The sequence below is a fragment of the Salvia miltiorrhiza genome, chromosome 6 (assembly GCF_028751815.1).
Source record: "Salvia miltiorrhiza cultivar Shanhuang (shh) chromosome 6, IMPLAD_Smil_shh, whole genome shotgun sequence".
Classification (NCBI taxonomy): Eukaryota; Viridiplantae; Streptophyta; class Magnoliopsida; order Lamiales; family Lamiaceae; genus Salvia; species Salvia miltiorrhiza.
The window spans coordinates 11,605,880-11,617,577 of record NC_080392.1 but is presented as its reverse complement, the minus strand read 5'-3'; positions in this window follow the sequence as shown (position 1 = coordinate 11,617,577).

Genomic DNA, 11,698 nt, shown 5'->3' with positions numbered 1-11,698 from the left:
ATTCTCCAAAACTGGCATATTCGGATCGGTCTCCTCACCATCCGTCACGACTTCGTCATCATCTCTCATGATCATAAGTCTCCTATTCGGACACTCACTCATAATATGCCCGAATCCTTGACACTTGAAGCCCTTCTTATCTCGATTTCGATCATAAAAAACTGCCGGATTTGCTGAATTCAAACCCTCGGTTCGGGACCTAAAGAACGGCTTTTTTTCATCTCGCGGCGGCGTCTCCTTCTTCCATTAGTTTCCTTCTGACGAGGAACCACTAGAAACTGGTTGGGATTGCCTCCAACTGTTCTGATTCTGCCTCTGGTTGCTGTTGTTGTTGCCCATCCTCTTGAGTTGATTCTCTATCTTGATGGCCATGTGAACCATATCCTCCAACTCAACATAGTGTTGCAACTCCACCTTATCACGAATATCCCAATGCAAACCAGCTAGGAATCTCGCCATAGTCGCCTCCCGTTCATCCACAACATTGGCTCGAATCATGACTATCTCCATCTCCTTGTAATATTCATCAACGCTCCTACTGCCCTGCTTCAAATTCTACAACTTGTTGAAAAGCTCTCGGTAATAATGATTAGGCACAAATCGTTTCCTCATCACAGCCTTCATCTCATGCCAATTCTGAATTGGTGGTTCACTGTTTCTCCTCCTACTCGTCACCATCTGATCCCACCAAACAAGTGCATAATCTGATAATTTTATCGCATCCAGCTTCACCTTCTTGAGCTCTGAATAGTTGTGGCAGTCAAACAGAAGCTCCACATTTCTCTCCCATTCAAGATACAATTCTGGATCGTTTTCCCCTTGGAATGAGAGAATGTTCATCTTGGTGTTGTCCAGATTGTTATCTTGCCAAGTCCTACCGCCAACTCTCTGCCAGTCCTCTTCCTCACCAAAATCTGTGTCCTCTTTATCATACTGACGATACTGAATTCGATCTCCTCTACCACCACGACCTCATCCTCGAATGAAATTGGTCTATTTGGAGTGAGACTGTCGTAGCCCGCCCCAACTAGGGATAGTTAGGCCGAGTGATCCACGACTAGGGATGGGGTTAAAGAAGAAGGGGAAGAAAGGGGCGCCATTTAACCGTAAAACTTACTCATCTTAATAAGACTCGTCATAATTACTCATTAATGCTCAATTGAAAACATTACTCAAAGAAGACATAAAACTTAATTAAAACGTTAATACAAGTTTTATACCAACAGAAACCATCCTCTTAAACTTAAAGTATGACATCACAGTACCAAAAGTGTTTTGCAGCGGAAATGTAGCTAGACATATGTATGAAGACATATTCTAGACAGGTTACATATTTATTAACAACCCTGTAACTCCGCTCAATGCAGCACCATCATCACACCGGCTCAACCTGCACATTTTTGAAAAAAAACATATGCAGGACTGAGTACAAAAGCACTCAGTGAACACATGTCAAAACATCACATCTCATGCTTATAAAGCTATAAATATTGTCATTGCCACACTTTAAACAAAGCATAAGGGATTTATCTAAAGCCTTATGTTTGCTAAACTCATTTTCGTTTCTCAAAGTTGACTGGCCAGTCTATGTTCTCAAGTAAGTACCATATCTGTTAATTCATGTACTGAGAGGGAGGCCTCCCTCTGCAGCACTGCAATCGGCCAACCTAAAAGCTGACTCACGATCACTGTGTACACTAATTCTACCTCGCATAGAACCGATATCATTATGCTCAGACAGATAGATAACATACTAAAATCTCAAATATTTGGCAATGCAATAACTTCAAAATAATTTTCAGTTCATGCTTTGAAAGGAAAATAAAACATCAATGCATTTAACATCCATTTTAATCATACATCATACATCATACATCATACATCATACATCATACATGAAACGCATAAACATCTTGATTTTAGTGTAGAAAATCCCACCTCGTTGTGTCTCTGCAAATAGGTAACGCCACTCTCTCTCTCTCTAGTCGTCACTTCCCAAACGGACATTCATTGTTATGAAGAATCGATGAGAAAAAGGGTCATCATAACAGAAAACTCACTTCCTAACTTAAGCTCAAATAGGGAAATAAAACTTAACACTTAACACTTAAATCTTGCCAGCACTGACTTGGCAGTCAGAGCTGACAACACAGCATAGCTGGACATCTCATTCCAGCGCTGACTACTCAACATAGCTGGACATCCCATTCCACTACTTGACATAGCTGGACATTCTATTCCAGCGCTGCCTACTCGACATAACTGGACATTTCATTCCAGCGCTGTCTACTTGACATAGCTGGACATCTCATTCCAACGCTATCTACTCGACATAGCTGGACATTCCATTCCAACGCTGCCTACTTGACATAGCTGAACACTTCATCCCAGCACTGCCTAGTCGACATAGCTGGACACTTAATTCCAGCGCTGCCTACTGGACATAGCTGAACACTTCATCCCAGCACTGCCTAGTCGACATAGCTGGACACTTCATTCCAGCGCTGCTTACTTAGCGAAGCTGAACACTTCATCCCAGCGCTGCCTAGTCGACATAGCTGGACACTTCATTCCAGCGCTGCCTACTTGACATAGCTGAACTCAGCGGTCAGAGCTGAATTCAACCCGACAGAGCTGAACTCAACAGCCAGAGCTGAACTCAACTCGACAAAGTTGAACTCAACATCCAGAGCTGAACTCAACTCGACAGAGCTGAACTCAACAGCCAGAGCTGAACTCAACTCGACAGAGCTGAACTTCAACTGCCAGAGCTGAACTCAACTCGACAGAGCTGAACTCACAGCCAGAGCTGAACTTCAACTCGACAGAGCTGAACTCACAGCCAAAGCTGAACTTCAACTCGACAGAGCTGAACTCAACAGTCAGAGCTAAACTCAACAGTACTTCAACTGCCAGAGCTGACCAGCCCGGCAGAGCTGAACTCAACCGCTAGAGCTGACCAACCCGACAGAGCTGACTAGCTCGACAGAGCTGGAATTCACGCACCAACTCAAAAGTTCAACACTCACCACTCATGCTCAACAAACAAAGAGTTCTCATGCTTCTCTCTATCTAACATTCCTCAAAACTTCAAACTTAAACTATCATGCTCAACCTCCATCTTAGAACACAACAACATACTAACATAGCTCATGCAACGCTCAAAACTCAAGACTCAAATCAGCCATGCACGACAAAACCTACAACTTATCATGCTTGGAAAAATACAAATTTAACATATAACAATCCTAGCATGCTCCTAAACATATATATCAAGTCACAACGATTAAATAAAAATCGAAGGACGAGCTATGACGACGAACATAGACGGACTGCCCTCCTGGGTTCCCTAGCTATGGTTCGAACCGTCCTTAACTCTTTCATTAAACATGCTCAACAACTACCCAAGAACAACATACTAAAAACTCACGACGATCCGGCATCGTTTCAAAATAAAGTCGAGAATCAACATTTTTCGACGTCGACTAAAATCGAAAAACAAACCATCAAAACATAGGTAGAGATGTTACCTACTTAGATACGTGATCGAAAAGATGATCGGCGCTCGTCTCAGTGCTCAAATCGGAGCTCAAAAGCTTGACTTGTGCTTCAATGGAGGAATGCGTGAGTGAGTGTGTGTTTGTGCGTGAGGGAGAGAGAGAAATGAAATGGTGGCTGCTACAACCACCTTTTTAAAAGGCAAGGCCTTGGGCGGTTGGGGGGGGGGGGTCTTGGTAGGGTAGGCTTAGATATTTAGGATATTAATCCCACTTAGTCGTTAAATATCTCGTTTCATCTCGTCTCGTCTCGTTTTAACGATTAACTACCCGTACTCTTCGTTACTCGCCCTCTCGTCTCTCACTCACTTTCATTACACTCTTAATTCTATATAAATATAGAAAATGCAAGCTCGTTCTTGAAATTCTGATAAACGAGCTAGGTTCGCTTATCGAGAAATTCTGGTTTACTATTCACTCGTCGTCCAAAAATAAAAACTTTCATCATTAGACTCATATCGAAAAACTAAGAATATTTCTCGACGACGTGCACGTAAGATTTTGAAAGTCAACAAAAAGACGAAATAGCAGTATTTACTATTCATCATCAAAAAGTCTAAAATTTCAAAAACGTCTAAATGGACTCAGATTTCAATTCCGAGTTCATCGTTCTCATTCAAATAATTATCTCTAATTATTCAAATACTCAAACTCAATTACGAATATAAAATCCCACATCATTCTCACATCATTAAAAGGACATCACAACATCTTTTTTTAAAATATAACAAGAAACTTCACATAACTCATCATCTCTTTACAAAGTAAAACAAACAAGGGATCTAAACCCTAATTACTGAAACTTAAGCACTTAAACACGTCATCGAAAGCTTGGGTATTACAGAGACTGCTCGATCTGGTCGATCCTTTCATGCACCCCTTCCAACTCGAATCTCAAAATATTGCCCAATTCTGATCGAAGTGCCTCCATTATGAACTTCGTCTTTGGATCAAGAGTAGGTTGATCCTCCAAAATTGGAACCATGTTCTTCTTTCTTTGACATATTAACACAGAAACCAAAAAAAGAAGTTAGTAAAACAAAAAGGACCTCACCACCTCACAAGCACTCGTGTATCACTCAAATAATGAATCACTCAGCAATCGTGTATCACTCAACAATGAACCACTCAGCACTCGTGTATCACTCAAACAATGGCTTTTTCCCTCTAATAATCTCACTCTCTTGCCTTTTTCCACTTAAAATTCTCCGTCAAGGAAACGAACTCCCTCAATCTACCAGCTGAATTCAACCCCAACAATAACAAACGAACCACCAAAAGAAACGTCCCACAAGATCACCGCAGCAACAAAACGGACTCTAAAGGCTCTATACTACCCAACGAAGACGAAAGACACAAAGAAACGAAAACTGAAAAACCAAAACGTGCTGCACAGAAACGAGTTCAACACACTCTAAACTACCCAAAGAACCAAGAAAACACTACGATGTAATTGAAAATTCAAAAAAAGTACACGCAGAAAATACTCCAACAGACTCTACACAACCCAAGGAACCCAAAAAATACTACGAGATTTAATCAAAATTTGAAAAAAGTGCACGCAGAAACTACCCCAACAAGACTCTAAACGACCCAAGGAAACACAGGAACAAAAATTGCCAAGATGATTTTCAAAAATTTCAATACTTTTTTTTTACCCTAATCACAGACTGTATATTATGTAAATATCAAGAAAGAAACGAAAAAAATTATGATGTTTATGGACGTGTAGATAAGGTTGTATGTTATGGTACTCTAACAGATGGATGGAAAACTCGAACAGATATGGCATAAGTATATGGAAACACAGAAAATATATATGGTAAACACATATGAAGATATATGGAAGATATACAGAAACCCTAATCACGGAGACTCTAAAACCGAAAAGACGAAACCTAAAATCTGGAAAAACACGGAACATAAAAATGCAGAATATTTGTTAATCCTAAAACGCCAAAAAATATGACAAACGCGGAACGTCTACCCTTGACATGAAGATAGAAAAACGAAACCTGGATACGAAACGCGGCTCTGATACCAAATGATACGATCCTTGCCAGATCGTTCAAACGAACACGCAAGCGGAAGACTGAAGAACGAACGATAGATGAATGGAATCTCAACACCTCTAAATCTAACCCCCACAAAATTATATAGGCGAAAGAAATCCTTATATCCCAATGTGACGTTGACGCAGCAACTCGGGGACGATGATTGACACCCGACGAGGGTTGGTTGACTCGCCGTTATGCCGATAGATGAATTCGACTTGGAATTTCAAGAAGAATTCGAAAACTCTCAAGAGAGAATAAAACTCATAGTTTTTGATAAAAATAATGTCTAATTTTCGTCCAACACATAAAGCCTATTTATAGGAAAAAACTAAACCTAGTCTAATAAGGAAACAACTTTAAATAAAATCCTAATTAGCCAAACAAGGCCCTTACTCCTAATTTTCGAAAATAACATAAAAACTAAACTATTGGGCTCTAAAAAAATAATGCAGAAAATAAAATAAATAAAGTCTTCCAACTTCGGCCCAAATGCAAATAAATCAAAATCAACGCGCCAACTCCACCATCTTCAAATGGCTTCTTCTTCAACTCCTGTTTCTTCAACGACGAACCGTGGGCTGCATAAAAAATTATAGATAATAAATTTCAAAATGAATAAGTTATGATCATTTAAAGTGTCAAATTGTTGTTGTATTTTTCTTTTTGTATTATTTGTATTTTTCTTAACTTTTTTAATTAGTTTTTGACTGTTTAAATGTGAACTATTAATAATAATACAATTTGAATTTTTAAGAGCCCAAAATTATTATATTAAATTATACTCCCTCTGTCCCGCTCAAGATGCTACATATTCCTTTTCGTGCCGTCCCAACGAAGATGCTATTTTTCTATATTTGGCAAAAATAAGAAATTTTAAACACTTAATTAACACTAATTAAGTATTTCTTTATTACCTTCTCTCTCCTACTTTATCACTTTATTATTTTTTCTTTCTTACTTTATCACTTTATTATTTTATCTCTCCTACTTTATCACTATATTATTACACACTTAAAATATTAATCTACAACTCCTTAAATCCCGTGCCGAAAAGCAAATGTAGCGTCTTGGCCGGGACGAATGGAGTAACTATTAATTTTGTTATATTGATGATTTAGTGTTATTTGTTCAAAATGAGATTAACTTAAATTATTTGCTTTAAAATCTATTAATTAAAATATTGTTATTCGTATTTAGTTATTATAATCCAATACTCATTAAATTTAATATTATACTAAGTAAGTTGATAATATTGTTATTATACATTATTTCAAATCAAATACTAATATATATAAATTAACATAATTTTTTTGATACCAATTAACCTAATCATAAATAATGACATTTTAACATTTTTATATAATTTAAAATTTTAAAAATAAATAAATATATCGTGACCCGTGCATCACACGGGAGCGCGTACTAGTTTCACATAGAAAAGCCAGTTAGTTTTGAACTTTTATGAGATGCACAAAATGATATGCAAATTCATGTATAAACACACAAAATTGAAATATATAGAAGATATATAGATAATGGAGAATTCCACATAATACACAAAAATTTAAAAAATGAAAGCATTTAGTTTTGAACTTTTGAATTTTATTGGAACTACAAAATGCACAATCACAATAAATAAATGGAAAAACAGCTCTCCTATTTTCTGGAAAATCTTGTCTAAATTTTCAGTTACCACTGTCGATTTGCCCTAGCTATAGCCATTGAATAATAACACGTATAAGGGTAATTATATTAATAGCCCCTATTTTACTCAGTATAGCCATCAAATTAAATAAGTTAATTGGATAATATGAAAATATTCAAGAAATTACAATTTTGGAAAATCGGAGAGGACTATTAACTTGGACAACTTTTTTGAAGAAAAACTAATAATAAAAGAAAATTAGATAGTAGTTTTGGCAGGAAAAGTTGTGACTCACAACTTTCCTTTAGTATAATAGATAGATAATTTTATATATTATTTTTAACAAAAATAATTTTTAAAGTTTAAAATTAAAATATAAATAATTATATATAATGTTGTGGTTGGATGGTCATGGATAAATCATTCAAAATAGATGTGGTTGGGTTGGGATGATTATTGATGATGTGGAAGAAAGAGAAATTAATTAAATATTAATAAGGTTGGATGGTAGGGTGGTTAGAATGGTTGTTGTTATTCATGGTCTCACCATTTTCGTTTTGCATTGATGATTATGGTGGTCTGATTTTCACAGAGCCGATTGGTCGTCGGCAAAATTAAGATGCGCAATGTTGACGTTTCAGGTCATGTGTGTGGATCATCTACTGCTTGCGGAGGACCAAGATTGTCGAGCATCGATGATTTACTGTCCAATCAAAGATTGACTTTCTGCGTGCCTAGCCGCAGCGGCGAGTGGGCTACGCTGCTCGACAATAGCAGTACAAAATATGAGAATATTGCTTACTCAAACAAACTCAACACTTTCTTCTACATCACGACATCGGTGAAGTTAGAAAGCTGAGATCTTAACGAATCTCTCTCCGAGGATTGTTGGGAGCATTAGTTTGCCCTATAATCTTGATTCTTACAAGGAAGACAATCGTTTGATTTTGGGGCTATAGATATAAGGTATTAAATTTAGGGGCTATAATTATGTATTATTATTATTTTAGATGGAGGCTATACTGAGTAAAAAGAAGGCTATGAATATAATTACCCCACGTATAAACCAAAAATCCAAGCCCATCCTAAAGACCACGATATTGAAGCTCAGTCCAAATTCCATTCCATAGTTTCGAGCTATTTGTGATTTAGGAAAATCGAGCTTTTTTTTTCGGGCTAAATTTTTTTGGGCCAAACTCTAAACTTTCGAGCTAGGCCATCTGACCAACAAGTGTACGATTTTTTTCTAACATGTATCAATGTTTCTTGATGTTCATGTTAGAAAAAATAGATCATGTTTTTTCAATCAAGATATTTCATAATTTCATTTCATAATTTAAATATTCAATAATAGTTCTTGCAATTGCATGTATCGATTCAAGACAATTTAAAGAGTGAAAATTTTGGAGAAGATGTGGACAATGAGAAGATTGATAAGAAATGGAGTGCAAACAACCAACATCACGATTTTTTTTCCAGCGTTGTGGTGCTCACTTTGCACGGATGATATAAGTTCTTGTTGAAAAGTAAATTTGAATTGAGCCAGAGAAAAAACGAGTCCTAATCCATCAAAGCTGAAAACAACATTAAAACTAATGAACCATATTAGCATAGATTGTACTGTAAACCTTAACACAGGTGACAACATATGCACATGTTAATTTGTTAACTCTAGCACACGTGGTTCTTTATTCTAACACACAAAACACCACGCTAATTAACTTGGACTTTGGGGTGGTATGTTGGTGTGAAAATTGATGCAAACGGTTAATCTTGATGGCAGCGACAACTATGTATATTGGGGTGGGACACAGAGGCGGTGGCACAAGAAATTTAATGGAAGTAGCCACAACTATGGCTGGGGACAAGCTGCCACCCAAAGAGAAAATAGTGCAAGAATGCCCAACTCGCCTGGAGAAGGAGGCGGCCATTGAAGAAGAATTTCTGGACATGCTGCAATGCAATGATGATGTAGTGTAAGGGTTGCAGTGTGTACTACCTTGGAGAAGAAGGAAGAGGGGAGTTTGCGATCTGGCTCCCGAAAAAGAGTTGTTGGAAAATTTTTGAATGCGATGAGCGTTGTATGCTCATTAGGAGGACCCGCAGCTGCAATTAAAGAGGATGTGTTTTCACAGGGATTAAGGCAGCTGAAGCTTCAATGTGATTTTGGTTAAGGGTTTCTCTAAGTCGGGTTGGCGACTTTAAAACTAGCGCTGCATGGGAGGCAACCCATGTTTTTCTTCTTAGTTTCCTGTTGTTTCTGTTTTTCTTGCTGTTTTGTTGATGTTTTGTTTTGGTTGTGTTCTGGTGTTTGATGCAAGTTCTGTTCTTTTGGGAGAGATTTTTGTGTGAAAAAGAAGAATGCATGGTAACGCGAATTCCAGAAGCTCATCTCCTTCATTAATGCTTCAGGGAAGTGTTCTCTTACACTCTTGTGCTTTGTTCTAAGTGAGGGGGGAGGAGAGTTTCTGGTTAAATGCGGGAGAGTTTATTTCCGTGCTTAATTGGTGGGCAAATGGTCCCCCTGCATTTAGTGAATGTTTAAAATTGAGCTTGCCCGTATTGATCTTTTGAAGTGATGGTTTTCGATGTGATTTTTGGGTTAGTGCTGATTGGTGGTTATTCTGGTTTTTCTTTTTATACATGTTTCTTGTTGGTGCAAATAAATTATGAGTTTTTTTTGTTACAACACTTTTGTAAACAATTGAAACGTGATTTGTCCGGTAGATGGTAGAGGGAGTGTTGTCAGTGTGATTGCCTACAATCGTATCTATTTGTGTAAAGTGTTTGAATTCTGAGATATTTTACAACTCTGAGTCTTTGTTCCTCTAGAAAATCTATGAGCATGGGAAACCACGTGAAAAGACTTTGGATTACCTCCAGAAGACTTTATTTCATGAATCTTGGCTTAACTGTCGAAATTAAAGAAAGAACTTCTAAAGAGAACACAAAAAATTGTGAAAGATGAAATAGTAGTAAAGTGAGATATTGATTATAAAGGTGATCACATTAGGGAATTCACTTCTAGCGGAGAATTGGTCTGACTGAATCATTTACTTACAGTCGTGTTGCTTCTTCAACCCTAAGTATTTGCATCATCTAGAGTGTTAGGTCCGGAGGGTCTCGAATAGGTGTATGGGGGGGGGGGGGAATACACCTATAGGCTATTTTCAAAATCAGAAGGATCTCAAGAAAGAGATCAAAATGAAACTTTACACACAAACTCAGACACCTGTTTACTGAAAAGAGTTTTGACCGAAACAGGGTTGACGACTGATACTGAAAGACTCTTCAATAATGAGTTATCAGTTAAGTCACAAGAACTTAACTGATCCAAGTAAGGCTTCAGTCGAGTTTGCTAAAACAGAGATGTTATAAGTCTTCCTGACTATCAGAGGATAGATCAGCCAGACTGATAACATACTGCAGCGGAAATACTTTTGTTTCATAATAGCCTTTGTTGAGCACGTTGTTAGTCTTAAGTTTCTCTTTGCTATTAATCAGTATTCAGGTTATCGAATGATAAGAACGCAAGTATGAAAGTAAAACTGAAAGCTGTAAATAACACAGAGATTTTTACGTGGTTCGGAAAACACTTCCTACATCCATGGTCGGTTGATCAGACCAATAACTTCACTCTACAAGTGCTTACGGGTGCACTGCAAACCTATCTGTGTGCTTGTCGGGTGCACACAACCGAATCAACTGTAGATCCAATCTTCAGTACCAACACACCTTGTTGGATTTCTCACTCCTAGCACGAACTGGCACTAGGATCTCACGGAGTCAGAGTACCTTCCTGAACTCCTTTTCAACTCAAACACTCGATTCTATCTGTCGAAGGGAGGTTTAAAATCTTGCCAACTAAACTTCAAAGAACAAGTTCTTTGGAGTTAGTTTGACCTAGGCTTCTGGGTAAACACTAAACAGGTTTGCCTAAGGTCTAAGAGAATATATGTAATCAGCAGTGACTAATTTTTGGCGTTGTTATTCTCTTCTTCGATTCAAGCTTTGGAGAGATTAAGCTTTGGCTGAGAAACAATTTTGGCAGAGTTTCAGCTTATGTCGTTGAATCGGTGAAGATTGAAGTGATCCTCGAGCGCTATTTATAGGAGAGGTCTTGAATAGATCTGTTGGCGGAGAAGGTCTTCAAGATTTCTTCCATTGGAGAGCATTTTGAATTTGGGCTGAGGCTTCAATCTTCGAGGTTCCTTGTTTGGTGAGAACGGCTATGTTGAAGAGCAGGAGATGCGACGTCTCTGATAAAGTAGCCACCAAATAGGAATGACCTCTGCAGAGAAAGGATGATCCTGAGATCTCTGCATTTAATGCGGCTGTACTTTTTGGAGTACGTGGCTTCCTTTGAACGTTGGAGGTTCAGTCCGAGGAAGAATGTTTAACTGATACTTGACTTTAGTATCAGTCCGCTGATTCCACGT